Source organism: Sapajus apella, unplaced genomic scaffold (assembly GCF_009761245.1).
Source record: "Sapajus apella isolate SASKATOON/1434 unplaced genomic scaffold, GSC_monkey_1.0 scaffold22, whole genome shotgun sequence".
Taxonomy (NCBI): domain Eukaryota; kingdom Metazoa; phylum Chordata; class Mammalia; order Primates; family Cebidae; genus Sapajus; species Sapajus apella.
This window is the reverse complement of record NW_022436962.1, coordinates 7,181,552-7,197,778: the sequence shown is the minus strand read 5'-3', so window position 1 is coordinate 7,197,778 and position 16,227 is coordinate 7,181,552. Positions and strand designations below refer to the sequence as shown.

General features: G+C 49.4%; 1 non-coding gene across 1 annotated transcript; it reads right to left on the bottom strand.

Annotated features, from left to right (window-relative positions):
* Positions 1–440: 440 nt before the first annotated feature.
* On the bottom strand, positions 441–580 carry LOC116559111. The gene has a single exon (XR_004272309.1). It is a non-coding gene; the product is annotated as a U4 spliceosomal RNA (small nuclear RNA).
* Positions 581–16,227: the final 15,647 nt, after the last annotated feature.

Genomic DNA, 16,227 nt, shown 5'->3' with positions numbered 1-16,227 from the left:
CGCCTCGGCCTCCCACAGTGCTGGGATTACAGGCGTGAGCCACCGCGCCCAGCACAATGTCTTTCTTATAGATGGAGAACCAGTGCTCTTACCTCAGGGCGTGTTTTCTGCCTTCTCAGGCCTCCACACACTCACAGTACAGGACAGCCTTCATCTTCCCTTTTTGCTTGAAGCCTCAAGCTTGTTATTTCAGCAGCCCAATCCTCCATCCCAAAGGCCTTTACCTTTTCCTCAGTGCCCTCCTGACCCTTGTAAATGTGATATGTTGGTTGTCAGCATCAGGATCCCAGAATTCCCAGGGTGGATGTGCAATTAGGCTCACCCCGTGCCCCTTGCTGGTGGAAACCATGGAGGGAAGTAATACCAAGGAAAAGAGGAGAGGAAAAGGGAAAGAGCTAACGTGGACTTGTAATTTCTTTCTTTTTTTTCCTATGATTCAGTCTCCGTAGAGACTGCCAAAAATTGCCAACACCGACTATATTTCAAACGTCATGGCGGGGTATTGGGAAAAGTTTTCAATTAGCAATAATCACGCCTCGGATAAACCTCATTGGCTACGATACTGCCGCTGCGCAAAGCTAGACTTGTAATTTCTACAAGCGAGGCACAGTGCCTTACATAAACAGTCCTGAGTCACTTAACAAACAGAGCTGTATTCTGAGAAGTGTGTTGTTAGGTGGTGTCATCCTTCTGCAAACATCATAGGTATACCCACACGAACCTAGATGGCGTAGCCCACTACACACCTACGCTGGATGGTCTGGCCTACTGCTCCTAGGCTATAAACCTGTACAGCCTGTTACTGTACTATAGGCAATTAGAATACACTGGTGTCTAAACATATCTAAACATAGACAAGGTACTGTAAAAATACGGTATTATAATTTTTTCATGAGACGGAGTTTGCTCTGTTGCCAGGCTGGAGTGCAGTGGTGCAATATCAGCTCACTGCAACCTCTGCCTCCCGGGTTCAAGCAATTCTCCTGCCTCAGCCTCTTGAGCTGGGACTACAGGTGCATGCCACCATGCCCAGCTAATTTTTTGGTTTTTTTTTTTTTTTCAGCAGAGATGATGTTTCACCATATTGGCCAGGCTAGTCTGGAACTCCTGACTTCATGATCCACCCTTCTCAGCCTCCCAAAGTGCTAGGATTACAGGCATGAACCACCGTGACTGACCTTTTTTTGTTTTTGTTTTTGTTTTTGTTTTGAGACAGAGTCTCACTCTTGTCACCCAGGCTGGAGTGCAGTGGTGTGATCTTGGCTCACTGCAACCTTTACCTGCCAGGTTCAAGCAATTCTCCTGCCTCGGCCTCCTGAGTAGCTGGGATTACAGGCGCCTGCCACCACACCCAGCTAATTTTTGTATTTTTAGTGGAGATGGGGTTTCACCATATTGTCTGGGCTGGTCTCAAACTCCTGACTGGTATTATAGTTTTATGGGATCACTATCATATATATAGTGTGTTGTTGACCAAAACGTTATTATGTGGCACATGACTGTATTTTAAGGCTTAATCACGGTAACATCCTAGCAGTACTATTGCCCTCATTTTGCAGATGAGAAATTGATGCTCAAAGAGGTTGAAGTAACCTGCCCATCAAGGGCAGGGCCAGGATTGGCGCCAGGTCAGCTTTATTCCAAAATGTTCTTTTGAACTTGATCCTCTGGACAACAAAGCATCATTGAAGGTGTCCAACAGGAAACTGAGAGGCCAATGCTGAATTTGGGAAGATTAATATGACAACAGTGGATGGAAGGAATGGGAGAGAGACAAGGCCAAAGCTGCGGGGCGCCACTAGTAGGTTACACAACAATGTCAGCCTGAGACTCTTCCAGGAGGACAGCAGAAACAGAAAGGAGGGGCGGCGGTGAGACACAAGGAGAAGCAGAGATCAGCAGCCTTTGGCAGCTGAGTAGTCCCAGACATGACAAGGAAACCCTCCTTTTTCTGATCATTCAGGGTCCTGCCATATGTGGGTGGCCTATACCAGGGATAAGGCCTGTCACTTCTACTTCAGTTAACCAGGAGCAGAGAAGGCAGGGAAACATGTGTGGTGAGAGGGTGTCTTTCTCTGCCCCTTGACAGGGCTAGGGTAGGTAGTCTGACATCCCTGGGCAAGGCCTAGGCCTTTGGAAGTTCTGGTTATTCAGCCCAGGAGATGGCATCTTGTGTGTTCAATAAATGGTAATTGGTGGTGGTGAGCTCAGAAGCATCTCTAAAATAGAGAGTGAGCAATCACTGTTTACGAGGAACCGCTCTCCCCGGCTGGTGGAGGCACATGGATCTAATAACTCCTTTCCTGGGGAGGAAACCGAGGCTCAGAGGTCTCATGGCTTTCCCACGGTCTCCTGGAGAGCCAGAGGGCAGAGTCAGTGTTCGAATGCATCATGCCCAGCTCTGACCTAGAGTCCTGTTGCCTTCTCCAGCTCATCTCTCTTTGGTGTCAGAGAAACAGGGAGAATTAATGATAAACCTTCACATGAGTAAGGCCATTTACAGTTTACAAAACTGCTTCCCATCCATTATCTCATTTGATCCTCACAGCAACTGGGTATTTTTCTACTCACTTTGCAGATGAAGAAACTGGGGCCCAACAAATTTGAGGCTATGGTCATTCAACTGTGAGTGAAAGAGATAGAATTCAAAAGGAAGTTTTCTGACTCCAGGTCTAAGCTCTTTCCAGGAGGCCATGAGAATCAGGGAGCAAATGAAAAATAGAACAGCAAAGGGGAGAAGCAGAAGTGTTCGGGGGAGGGCAGTGAATGCAGCGTAGATGGTGCTGGAGGGCTTCAGATTAAACACATGAAAGCTTCTGGGCAGGATAGATTGTTCACTACAGGTACCAGCTGCTGAGGGAAGCTGGTTTATCTGTTTGGGGAATTAGCTTAGTTTTTGGTAGAGGCTGATTGGTTGAAGAGATAATCTCTAGAAAAAACATTTCCCGCCTTCTTACCCTTGGATCTTGTGAAGAAAAAGAAGAGGAGAAAGAGGAAAACACTAATGTTAGCATTTGCCTTATAGATGCCAAATAAACTATATTGATTGGATGGATGAATGGATGGCTGGGTGGATGGCTGTTTGGATGGACGGATAGATATACAAGTGGGTGGGTGGATGGGTGACAGATGGATGAGTGCGATTTGGGGAAATCGCACATCTCCTTGGGCAACCTCATGGTCCTATTTACAACTCCTGAAATTACTCTACATTTGTTTTTCCCACCCTTTAACCCATCCACATTATCCCATGTTATAAATGACATTCTTGTTCCAGGAGGAAGAATTGGTGTAGCATTCAGAGAAGCCAGGAAGTAACTTCCTTTGTCCCAGGAAGGCAAACAGAATGGAATATCTCTGTCCTCCTGTTCACTTGAAGTCTCTGAAGCCCTGCTCTAACCTAATAGTCAGGATTCCTGGGGCCTAGCCCAAGGGACCTTCCAGCTGCTCCTGCTGGAAGCCAACAGCCATCTTCTCATGGGGTGGCCTCTAGAAAGACTAAGAAGGAGGCTGGGTGTGGTGGCTCACACCTGTAATCTCAGCACTTTGGGAGGCCAAGGCGGATGGATTACAAGGTCAGGAGTTTGAGACCAGCCTGGCCAACATGGTGAAATCCCATCTCTACTAAAAATGCAAAAATTAGCCAGGTGTGGTGGTGAGTGCCTGTAATCCCAGCTACTTGAGAGGCTGAGGCAGGAGAATTGCTTGAACCCAGGAGGCAGAGGTTGTAGCAGTAAGCCGAGATTATGCCACTGCACTCCAGCCTGGGTGACAGAGTGAAATTCTGTCTCAAAATATATATATAATATCTATATATCTATATATACATATCTCCAATGGTAGAGTGAATGAATGAATGAATGAATGAAATAATTAGCTGTGACCTTGGGCAGATTATTTTCCTTTTCTGGATCTTGGTCTCCACATTTATAAAATGGGGATAATAATGCTGCCCTGTCTCCTATGCACAGCCATCCAGAGCCGTTGGGAGTAAATGAATAGATAGATGTGAATAGTGTTTCTGTACCGTGAATTTCTGAGCCCCCTCCAGGGACTACAGGGTGGCTGGCATTTGAGCCCCATGCCCCTGCACGTGCTAGCCAGGTCTGCTGCTCATCTCACACGTGCCACAGGCCCACAGCTCTCTAGATCTCCGCTATCCGCTCTCTTGGAGCTTTGTTGTCCCACAACCCCCACCTTCAGGGATCGGGCTCTGTTAACATGAAAGTGATACTATTTACTCTTTATTCACACCTATATATCAAGCATTTAGGTCATTATGTCCTCATCAGGGTCCTCTAAGGGACTTACAGTAGTGAAGTGACTTGCCCTAGGCGACATAACACTTAACTTGGCAGAGCCAGGATTCCAGCCAGATCTCTGATCCTGCTTGTAGCTGTGGATTCATGGTCCACCCAGGGCAGGCAGTTTCATTCAGTGCAGTGAAGAAAGTACAACAGTCAGAGGTGCCAGAACCGCATTCAAGCTTAGAGGTGACCGCTACTAAACTGGGTGCTGGCCAGGCGTGGTGGCTCACGTCTGTAGTCCCAGCACTACAGACCAAGGTGAGCAGATTCCTTGAGCCCAAGAGTTGGAGACCAGCCTGAGCAACAGGCCGAAACCCCATCTCTACAAAATGTGCAAAAATTAGCCAGGCAGGTGGCATATGATGCCTGTAGTCCCAGCTACTTGGGAGGTTGAGGTGGGAGGATTGCTTGGGCCCGGAAGGTCTAGGCTGCAGTGAGCAGAGATTGCGTCACTACATTCCAGCCAGGGCAACAAGCTAGACCTGATCTCAAAAAAAATAAAAATAGGCTGGATGCAGTGGCTCATGCCTGTAATCCCAGCACTTTGGGAGGCTGAGGCGAATGGATCATGAGATCAGGAGTTCGAGACCAGCCTGGCCAATATGGTGAAACCCAGTCTCTACTTAAAAAAAATACAAAAATTAGCTGGGCGTGGTAGCATCTGTAATCCCAGCTACTCAGGAGGCTGTGGCAGGAGAATCACTTGATCCTGGGAGGCAGAGCTTGCAGTGAGCCAAGATTGCACCACTACACTCCAGGCTGGGTGACAGAGTGAGACTCTGCCTCAATAAATAAATCAATAAAATAAAAATAAAAATGAACTGGGTGTCCTCAGCAATTTCCATCAAAGTGCTAATTCTCTATCCTGACCTCAAAGTTGTGGGGATCAAAAGCAACGGTGTATTCAAACCACTTAGTAATGTGTCCCTCAAATATTGGATATGATTTTTATAGGAGGTCTTCTAGAGGCATTGGTTTAACAGAAAGAAATCGCTGTGACAGTGGGGATTACAGAGACCATAGCAGGCTGGTGAATACTGTGGGGAAAGAAGTCTTTTAAAGTTGCTTAGGTCACATGGTGAGTCCTGAGAGCAGTCATTTGCTCCCTCTCTGGCTAAGAAGGCTCTGTCCTCAGGCTCTGGAGTTCCAAGGCGATAGCAGGGTCCTACCTCGCTGTGCCCGGCAGGTTGCTGCTTACCTAGGCCCCAGATTCACCTAAGACTTAACCCATGGTTCCTTTTTCTTTGAAAGAGCTTGCCCATGTCAGGGGAGAACTCTCCAAAGTACTTGGAGGTCTCCTTTCTGCCTTTGCTCAGCCCAGGACCACCCAGGTGAGACAAGGGAGGAAAATAGCTCAGCCATAAACTCATCCCAGCTGAGCCTCTTATGGAAACGCTGACAGACCCTTCTAGAGGAAACGCCAGCTCCAGTGGTGGCGCCTTCCTAAAGCCCTGGCTGGGAGCTAAATATAGTGGCAGGAGGGATGGGGTGTGGACTGGGGGGATGGATGGGGAGGGACTTGGGAGGGGAGGGAGGAACGGGAGAGGGGAAGAGAGGGTGGGGAAAAAAGAGAAAGAAAGAAGGGGAGGGGCAGGGAAGAAGTTGAAGAAATGGGGAGAAAATGAGTAGAGGCTCAGAAAAGAGTTTTAGGGAGCCGGGTGCAGTGGCTCATGCCTGTAATCCCAGCACTTTGGGAGTCTGAGGCAGGTAGATCACGAGGTCAGGAGTTCAAGACCAGCCTGGCCAAGATGGCGACACCCCATCTCTACTAAAAATACAAAAATTAGCTGGGCGTGGTAATCCCAGCTCCTAGGGAGGCTGAGGCAGAGAATTGCTTGAACTCAGGAGGCAGAGGTTGCAGTAAGCTGAGACCGTGCCACTGTGAGACTCCATCTAAAAAAAAGAGAGAGAGAAAAAGAACTAGTCATAAAAAAAATGCCTATGAAGTAGCCATTCTTTCTTCATTACTTTTTTTTTAAGTGAAAGCAAGTTTACTAAGCAAGCAAAGGAATGACTACTCCATAGGCAGGGCAGCCCTTTACTTTCTTAACAAACTTGTTTTCACTTTACCGATTTGCCTCAAATTCTTTCTTATGTGGGATCCAAGAATCCTCTCTTGGGGTCTGGATCTAGAGCTGGTTGGACTGGCGGGGCATGGGGGAGCCCTGGGAATCCAGGAGGGGGTGGTGAAGCCCCAGGGTCAGGGAGGAGGAGCAGGAGCTGGGGAACTGTCAGAGAGATTTGGGAAATTCACTACATTTTGGTTAAAAATCTAAAGCTATGCCACTATCGTATGCAACTAAGTTTGCTTTCATAGCAACTCCTTTTCTTTGATACAGAGCCTTGCTCTGTTACCAAGGCTGCTGTGCAGTTCTGTCGTCTCGGCTCACCACAACCTCCGCCTCCTGGGTTCAAGTGATTCTCCTGCCTCAGCTTCCCGAGTAGCTGGGATTACAGGCACCCGCCACCATGCCTGGCTAATTTTTGTGTTTTTAATGAAGACAGGGTTTTGCCATGTTGGCCAGGCTGGTCTTGAACTCCTGGCTTCAAGTGATCCACCTGCCTTGGCCTCCCAAAGTGCTGCGATTACAGCTGTGAGTCACAGTGCCCGGCCCACAGCAGCTACTTTTGAGGCATAGGTCTGGCTTTTCTGGGATGTGGGGTGAGGCTCTGATCAGGCCTCCCAACTGTGTGGGGTGGGAGGGTCTAGGGGAAGGAGAAAGGGCTGGGTGTGCTTTGCTGTGTAAGTCAGCAGTACGTACACAGCAAGTTTACTGAGTAGCTGCTGGGTAAACATTTGCGGGTGATGGTTAGGGCAGGTGTGTTGAGAGCCTGGAGAGCAAGAGACTGAACTCTCCTCTCCCTCATCCCAGTCCCCTTTTCTGCTAGGCTCTGGGAGGGAGAAATGGACAGGAAAGGGGGAAAAAGGAAGCCACCAGTGAGAGAACAGGAGGAGATAAATGAGTCTTGTTACCCTTCTCCCAGGCTCCGCAAGAGCGGAACAGCTCCTATCCCCTACGGGAAGATGAGCCATTATTTATGAGCTTGTCTGGAGGGGGCTGTGCTGGAATTTCTAGCCTTGTTCCCTCTCCCCCCAGCTAGGGAAAGGGTTGGGAGGAGCTGGTGGTGCCTGAAGGCGTGTGCTTTCTTAAAGGCACAGAGGCCCTTGTGGGAGCCTGGGGTGTCTAGCCCATCCTGAAGCCTAGGCAGCTTTCCAAGTAAAGGAAAAAGAGGAAACTCAGACTGACTGCAGAGAGAACGCTGTGATGGGGAAGGATTCTGAGACCCTGGCTTGAAGGAAGGAAGGAGCTTGGGGGTTCTGAGCACCTGAAATCCTCGGAGACTGTGTCAGAGCCGCTGAACCCCTGCTGGTGCTGGGCCCACACAGCCGGCAGGGGACTTACCAAGAATGAAAGGCTGGGAATTTGGGGAATGAGTGGAGGCCTGGGTGCAAGAGGTGAATGAAATAAAAAATGTCTATATCCCAGGTTTGGGTCCCTATGGCTTGTCCAGCCAATTTATGGTTGGAGAGGCAATGGCTGAGGGTTCAAGACCCAAAACAAGGAGCCCAGGCAGAAAAGGGAGAGATGGAGGGGCTGACAGAGGGTTAGAATGGAACAGCAGTTGGAGGAGATGGATGGGAAAGGAGGGAGAAGACAGAATAAAGCAAGGGCGAAATAGTGGACATTGAAGACAGAGGAGAGGGTTCCAGGGATAAAATGCAAGGCCAAGCAAAGCTAGAGGTGAGGCTGGAGAGCAGGAGGGACAGGATAATGGCAGAGACAGGAAGCAGGGGCCACAGAGCTCCTACAAGGCAGGAAAAGAGAGATGAAGGAAGGGAACGATGGGCCATCAGAACCTCACAGGCCGGAGAGAGGAGGGGAACGGAGAAGGAGCTCAGGCCTGGAGTCTGGCAGGGGAGGGAAGGGTGGAGGTGGGGGAACCAGGGAGGGAGGACAATTGTGCCAGCGAAGGAGAGATTGCTGCTTTATTTCTTCTTTTTCATTTCAACCGCTATCAATAATACATTCCCGAGGAGCCGCCTTTGACAGCAATTAAAAAAGCATTTATGCTCCCAGAGAGAAATTGAAATGATTTCCTCCCACTTCCCTACGCTCTCTGGGCAACGGTCCCTAGCGATGATCTCCCTGCTGGTGTGCGGTCCAAACTGGGGACACACGCAGGAGGGGGATGGAGAGGGGCCGGGGAAGATTCTCCACCCTCCTCCCCAGAGGGAGACTATCTGAATGTTTTATACCAGCTCTGTGTGTGGGGGTGGCTGTGGGGAGATGGGCGGATGCAGAAGCTGGGATTTTAAATATGGCACGAAAACACTTTACTGATGATCCCACCTCAGTGAGGATGAAAGGGAGGCTGGCCGCCTCTTCAGCCTGCTGGCTGGAGGTGACCTTTGTGTCTTTGCTAAAGCACGAAGAACCTGGGAGGCTGAGCTGTAAGGGACACCTTCCGGAGCTCTTTTCAATTCAGCAGACCTCCACCAAGCAACTACTGTGTGCCAGGACCTGTGACAGGTGGTGAGGGTGTTTCCGAAATGAGTGAGACAGGCTGTCTGTCTTCGAAAAGCTTATTATCTGGTGGGCAAGGGATGCACACACAAAGAACTAGGTTGCCAGGCAGATGGCATAAGGAGCCATTAGGAGTGCAATAAAGCAACAGAGGAGTGGGAAGGAAGGAGAGAGGGATAGGCCAGTGGGAGGCCTCCCCGCCAGGATTGGGGAACCAGGAAAATGATCATTGCTCCACCTTTCAATACCCCTCTAAGCCAGGCTTTGTGCTGGGCACTTTATATACATTACCCCTTTGACTTGAGCCCTGGCAGCAAGTCTCCAAGAAGGCAAATACTTTCACAGTTTAGGAACCAAGGCGTAGAGAGGCTACCTTGCTTGAGATCGCACAGCTGGGAAGTGACAGACAGGATGAAAGGTACCAGTCTACGCTTCCCCCATTCTATTCTGCCTCACTTTGGGAGTGTTTAATTCCAGAGCCTATTTACTCAGCAATTTCATGTCTAGAAATTTATCCTACAGATGGCCTTGCACATGTGCAAAATGACATTATATCCAAAGTTTCTCACTGTCACATTCTTTTTAATAGCAAAAGATTGAAAACAACCTAAACATCCATCATAGAAGCCTGGTTAAGTGGATTTGTCGACAATGGAATACTCTGCAGTCATCAAGAGAAATGAAAGACACTTTATGTCTGGATATGGGATAATTCCCGGAACACATTATTTAGTACAAAATTCAAGCACAGAATGATGTGTATGATATCTTGTCATTTGTGTAGAAAGAGGGAAGGAATATTTATGCAGAATTACTTGTTTTGCATAATGTACATACAGAAGGATATTCAGGAGATGGTAACTCCTGAATATCACTGCAACCTCTGCCTCCTGGGTTCAAGCAATTCTCCTGCCTCAGCTTCCTAAGTAGCTGGGACTACAGGCCTGCACCACCATGCCTGGCTAATTTTTGTATTTTTAGTAGAGACGGGCTTTCACCATGTTGGCCAGGCTAGTCTTGAACTCCTGACCTCAAGATATACTGCTGCCTTGGCCTTGCAAAGGGAAGTTGCTTCTGGGAAGCATGAGTATATGCTTGAGAATCAAGACTGGAAGGAAGGCTGGGCACAGTGGCTCAAGCCTGTAATCCTAGTACTTTGGGTGGCTGAGATGGGTGGATCACCTGAGGTCAGGAGTTTGAAACCAGCCTGGTCAACCTGGTGAAACCCCGTCTCTACTAAAAATACAAAAATTAGCTGGGCATGGTGGCATGTGCCTGCAATCCCAACTACTTGGGAGACTGAGGCAGGAGAATCACTTGAACCCAGGAGGTGGAGTTTGCAGTGAGCCCTCCCCAAAAAAAAGACTGGAAGAAAGACTTCTTTTCTTCTCTCCCTTTCTTTCTCTCTTTCTTTCTTTCTTTCTTTCTTTCTTTCTTTCTTTCTTTCTTTCCTTCTTTCTTTCTTTCTTTCTTTCTTTCTTTCTCTCTCTCTCTCTCTCTCTTCCTTCCTTCCTCCCTCCCTCCCTCCCACCCTTCCTTCCTTTCTTTCTTTCTTCTTTTTCTTTCTTTTTTTCTTTCCCTTTCCCTTCCTTCCTTCCCTCCTTCCGTCCGTCCTTCCTTCCTTCCTTCCTTCCTTCCTCCCTCCCTCCCTCCCTCCCTCCCTTCCTTCCTTCTTTCCTTCTTTCTGATGGAGTCTCACTTTTTTGCCAAGGCTGAAAGGCAGTGACATGTTCTCAGCTCACTGCAACCTCCACCTCCTGGGTTCCAGTGATTCTCCTGCCTCAGCATCCTGAGTAGCAGGTACCACAGGCCCACACCATCATGCCTGGCTAATCTTCATATTTCTGGTAGAGACGGGTTTCACCATGTTGGCCAGGCTAGTCTCGAACTCCTGACCTCAAGTGATCCTGCCATCTTGGACCTGCAAAGTGCTAGGATTACAGGCATGGGTCAAGGCTTTTCATAAGATACTCTTAGTTAATTTTTAAAAGATTTGAACATGTGATCTATTAAAAATAAAGAATAACAATTAAATATAGGCTGGTGTAGTGGCTCACATCCGTAATAGCAGCACTTTGGGAGACCAAGGTGGGAGCATCACTTGAGGCCAGAAATTCGAGACCAGCCTGTGCAACATAATGAGACCCCCGTCTCTACAAAAAAATTAAAAAAGTAGCCAGGGTGGTGGTATGTGCCTGTAGTCCCAGTGATTTGGGAGGATAGCTTGAGCCTAGGAGTTTGAGGCTATGGTGACCTACTGCACTCCACCCTGGGCGACAGAGCAAGACCCTGTTTCTATTAAAAAAAAAAAAAAAGTAGCCGGGCGCGGTGGCTCATGCCTGTAATCCCAGCACTTTGGGAGGCCGAGGCAGGCGGATCACCTGAGGTCGGGAGTTTGAGACCAGCCTGACCAACATGGAGAAACCCCTTCTCTACTAAAAATACAAAATTAGCCAGGCGTGGTGGTGCACGCCTGTAATGCCAGCTACTTGGGAGGCTGAGGCAAGAGAATCACTTGAACCTGGTAGGCGGAGGTTGTGGTGCGCTGAGATCACGTCATTGCAGCCTGGGCCACAAGAGCAAAACTCTGTCTCAAAAAAAACAAAAGAAAAAAAAAAAAAGAAAGACCTGGGCTTTGATCTGTATGCTGCCACTCAGTAGCTACAAATCTTTAGACAAGCTACTTAACCTTGTTTTGTCCCACTGGCTCACTGTTTTGTTTTGTATTGTTTTTTAAGCCATCGCACCCAGCCCCCAGTGTCTCATCTGTGATCAGGGATACACTTTCCCCATGGCTTCGGTTAGTGAGGAAGTTATATGATGACGTAGGTGTGTGCTTAGCAGAGGGGCTCTGAACCAAGTCCCCAGAATGTGGCAGCTGTAACCACCTGGTCCCTGGAAAAACCCAAGGGAAGGAGAGCCTGGGTGCTGCTCATGTCTGACCAAGCATAAGGAGGCCTTGCTGATTTTTGAAGGCCTCACTGGTTCTTGAAGGCCCGGCCTCCCACATTGTGCCTGCGCGGCTTGGCCATCTATGATGTTGCCGTAGTTACTGGTGGTGGAAGGAAGCGTGGAGTTCACCAGACCATTGGCTCGCCATTGGCAACCCTCTTGCCTGGACAGAGTTGACCTCCATCAGGAACTGCTATGCCCCACCTGCTGGCAAGAAACCCCAAGGGCAGCAGCGGCCCCGCACAGACCTGAAGACCATCTCAGCCTTCTCCTTTCTTGCACCCAGCTTTGAAATTATCTTCGAAGATCTTTGTATCCAGCCCAAAGGTGGAAATACCTTTCCTGAAGGTGGTGGTTTGTGAGAGTCACGTGACAGGGTAAGAGGGGCTGAGCGGTGTCGGGGCATCGTGGTAGACTAGAGTCAGACCTGCCTCCAAACTGGGGCTCCGATTCATCTTTGTGATCCTCAGTTTCCTCACTTGTAGAATAAAGATACACCTGTGAAGATCAAATATCTGGTAAAACTGTGAGTGTGAAAGCAGGAAAGCTGTAGGAATTTTGCTTTTGTCATTCTGGATTTTTTTTTTTTTTTGAGATGGAGTCTTGCTCTGTTGCCAAGCTGGAGTGCAATGGCACGATCTCAGCTCACTGCAACCTCCACCTCCAGGTTCAAGTGATTCTCCTGCCTCAACCTCCCGAGTAGCTGGGATTACAGGCGTGTGCCACCACGCCCAGCTAATTTTTGTATTTTTAGTAGAGATGGGGTTTCACCATGTTGGCCAGGATGGTCTGGTTCTCTTGACCTCATGATTCTCCCGCCTCTGCCTCCCAAAGTGCTAGAACTACAGGCGTGAGCCACCGCCCCAGGCCATTCTGCATGGTTTTGATACAAACATTGTGGAGACTGATACATAAGTAGACAAGCCCTCAAACCAGGTTCTTCAAACCCAAACAAGATCAGCCAGGGGCTTCATAGGGGCACAATGCCAGCATGAGAGGTGTTCCTGCTGCCTGGGGTGCCTAGGGGTGGGCCGGGTACAGTGCGTGGGAAAGGGAGGTGGAGGGGTCAGCCGCAGTGATTTTTCTGGGGGTTTTCTCTACTCAGTCAGCAATCAGGAATGGGTGTCCCTTTATTGGTTCCAAGAAAAGGTAAGACATGAGTAGCCCCATTCATGAGGAACCTTCAGAGATCACTTGTTCATTCAGCAAACACTTAGGGAGCCGCTTGTGAAAAGGGCTGAGAGACACCCAAGGTGGATGAGCCACGGCCCCCGCTCTCCAGAAGCTTGTAGAGGAAGGAAAGCTACTTCACAGCACACAGGCTGAATTTTCACGAGAGGAAATGTCCATTGTGCCAGTTGATCATGTGAGAATGGAGGGAACGTGGAGGGATGAGTAGTCACAGCCAGGGAGGCTTACCGAGAGAGGCTTCCCGAGAAGGATGGAGCCTGGTCAGTAGGACCAGAAGCAAGAGGCCACTCTAAGAAGAGGAGGGCTGACCCAGGTAGAGAGCAGGGTCTCCAGGAGCATGATGCAGAACCATCTGGAGAGGAGGGGCTGCTGGTGGGTGGTCTGGAGCCCTGAAATACAAATGGACCGCTCTCCGAAATCCCCTCCAGCCAGACAGTTGTGGTGCTGCCTTGCCCCGTGGGGGTGAATAAACTGCTTCTTATTCTCCTCCCAGCCCCCAACTTCTCTCCACCTCCCCCACCCTCGCCCATCCTCACCCAGGGATTTCGCCTGGCCAATCACCACAGCCAACAGGCAAGAGCTGTGAACCTCAGGCAGGGGTGGGAGGAGCTGCCACAATGAGACCAGGGGCCCATCAGACCTGCCCAGGCATGAGGCTGGAGTCTCGGGGTCTGGCCAGCTCCTTCTCCTGTAAGCCTCAGCCCAACCGGAGACTCCAGGCACCTGAGCCCGATGCAGCTCCTTGCTGGCTTTGTGTCTGAGTTGAAACCCGCCCATGCTGGGGATGGCAACTCTCTGCCTCTGTCTGCTGGGCCTCCCCGTGGAAGCTAGGCCTGGTGGCTTCACATAAATATTGATTGTCTACTCTGCCATCCGGCAGGGAGAGAGAAGCCAGGCAGGAGAGGGAGCCGGATCAGGCCACGCTGGATGAATGGAGTCCTGCTGTGAGAGAGCTGGGGGGGATGCCAGAGGCTGACTGGGGAGAGGCAGGAATCCTAGGGTAGAGAATTCCCCAAGGGGGATAAATGCCAAGTTCAGAGTAGCAGTCACCTGGGGAGGAAGAGGAGCATAGCGGGGCCTTCGGGGGTGACAGCCGTGGTTTATTTACTCTGAGAAGGGCTTCACACGAATTAATGCCATTCTTTGTACGTCTGAATTGTTTATAATACATTTGTACCTAGTGAGCTGTAGAGGTCCTGTCTTCCTTCCCCCAGCCTGCAGGGAAGATTCAGGAATCCGCTAGACACCAGTGCTGCTCTAGTCTAATTCGGAAACTGTAAAGCAGAGATTCCTGAGACCCCAGTGCAACCCAGGCCCCATCCTGCAACCAGCCCTTCCTGCAGCATGATCAGGGAGAAGGCATTCTTTCCCTTGCTCAGATAACAAGTCCTGACTGTGTCAGGAGGGAGACCATGGCTCTGGGGTCTGGGCAACAGCCTTCATGTCCTGCTCTGTGTTCTATGCTCTGGTCGGATAGTTCCTATTCTTTCCATCCTCCTCGCCGACTCCACTGTCTGAGCCATCAGTCAGGGAAGAGATGTCTGTTGCCTTTTGGGGAAATCAGGCCTTTGGGAGAGAAGCAGGCTCCAGAGAACCTTTCCACCAGCCTCTTTTCCTTGCTCATTCCCATCTTCCTGAAACAAACGCCTTTATGAAGGACATGGGACTTAGACCAGACTAAGAATTTCCACAAGAAAATTTCTTTCTCTCTTTCCCCAACCACCACCTCCACCCCGCGCCCCACCCCCAATTCCTGTCTCTGGTTTTGAACTTCCAGCCTCAAGCGATCCTCTTCCTCCTGCTTTGGCCTCCCAGAGCACTAGGATCAGAGGTCTGAGCCACCGTGCCCAGCCTCCTTTACTTTTCTTGTCGGTCTTTATCTTTCTCCCCTTTCTGTTTCTCTTCTTTTGCTATTCCTCATTTTCCCAAGCCATTTTCTTTGACATCTTCCTCTCTCTCCTCCCCTCTGTTCCCCTGGCTCTGGCTCCTGCCCTCCCTGGCCTCCCCTGCACTCTCACCTGGCTGGCTCTGTCCCGGGCTCTCCCTGGCATAGGAGACTCTCCTAGGGAATTCAAGGAAATGAGCAGGAAGCATCTTCTACCTTTGAAGCCAGATGAGGGGCTGCTCTCTACTCAAGCCATGCTAATCATTAGACAGTCATTTCTGGGAAGGTTCTTAGCTCTGGAACCCAAATGGCTCCCGCCCTATGTCATTGCTCCTGCTTCTCAAGGCCCCTGGTCTCCGTCAGTGTCCTCTGCAAACCAACAGCCCTGAAACCTTAACAATTATGTCATCTGAGTGGATTCCTTTTTTTGAGTCCACCCGGAGGACAGAATTCTACCACACCCTGAAGGGAGGGGATGCTGTTTGGAGGATCAAGAAGCTTTTATCTAGTAGGGGAGATGGCATGCTCATGAGTCAGTCCTGACACAAGCTCAGACAACAAGCAATAAACAGAAAGCAATTTTCTTAGGGCCGAGAAGCCAGATCATTTAGAACAAAACAGATTTAATTAGAGAAGACTTCTCAGAGGGAGTGAATATGGAGCAAGAGCTGAAAAGAAAGGTGCTGGTTAGCCAGGCATGGTGGCATGCACTTCTAGTCCCAGCCACCTGGGAGGCTGAGGCGGGAGGATCTCTTGAGCCCAGGAGGTTGAGGCTGCAGTGAGTTGTGATCTCACCACTGTACTGCAGCCTGGGCAACAGAGCAAGACGTGTCTCTCTCTCTTTTTTTTTTTTTTTTTTTTTTTAATTGAGATGGAATCTTACTCTGTCACCCAGGCTAGAGTGTAATGGCATGATCTCAGCTCACTGCAACCTCCACCTCTCAGGTTCAAGCAATTCACTGCCTCAGCCTCCCGAGTAGCTGGGACTACAAGTGCGCCCAACCACACCCAGATAGTTTTTTGTATATTAGTAGAGACGGGGTTTCACCTTTGTTGGTGAAGATGATCTTGATCTCCTGACCTCATGATCCACACACCTCGGCCTCCCAAAGTGCTGGAATTATAGGCGTGAGCTACCACACCTGGCCCATGACTTTTTATTATATGTGTTGGGGGTAAGGTAGGGAGGAAAAGTGTATCAGGATCTTAAAGTGTATCTCTGCTTTTATGCGTATGTATCTTCATATTTGAAAAAGATGTGATTCTGCAAATCTGCATGAATGAGTGTGTTGTGCACACCAGCCCCTGGGCCACACCCCTCCTGTTTTTATTAACAATCTCTTTCTGTCATTCTCAGACTTTCTCT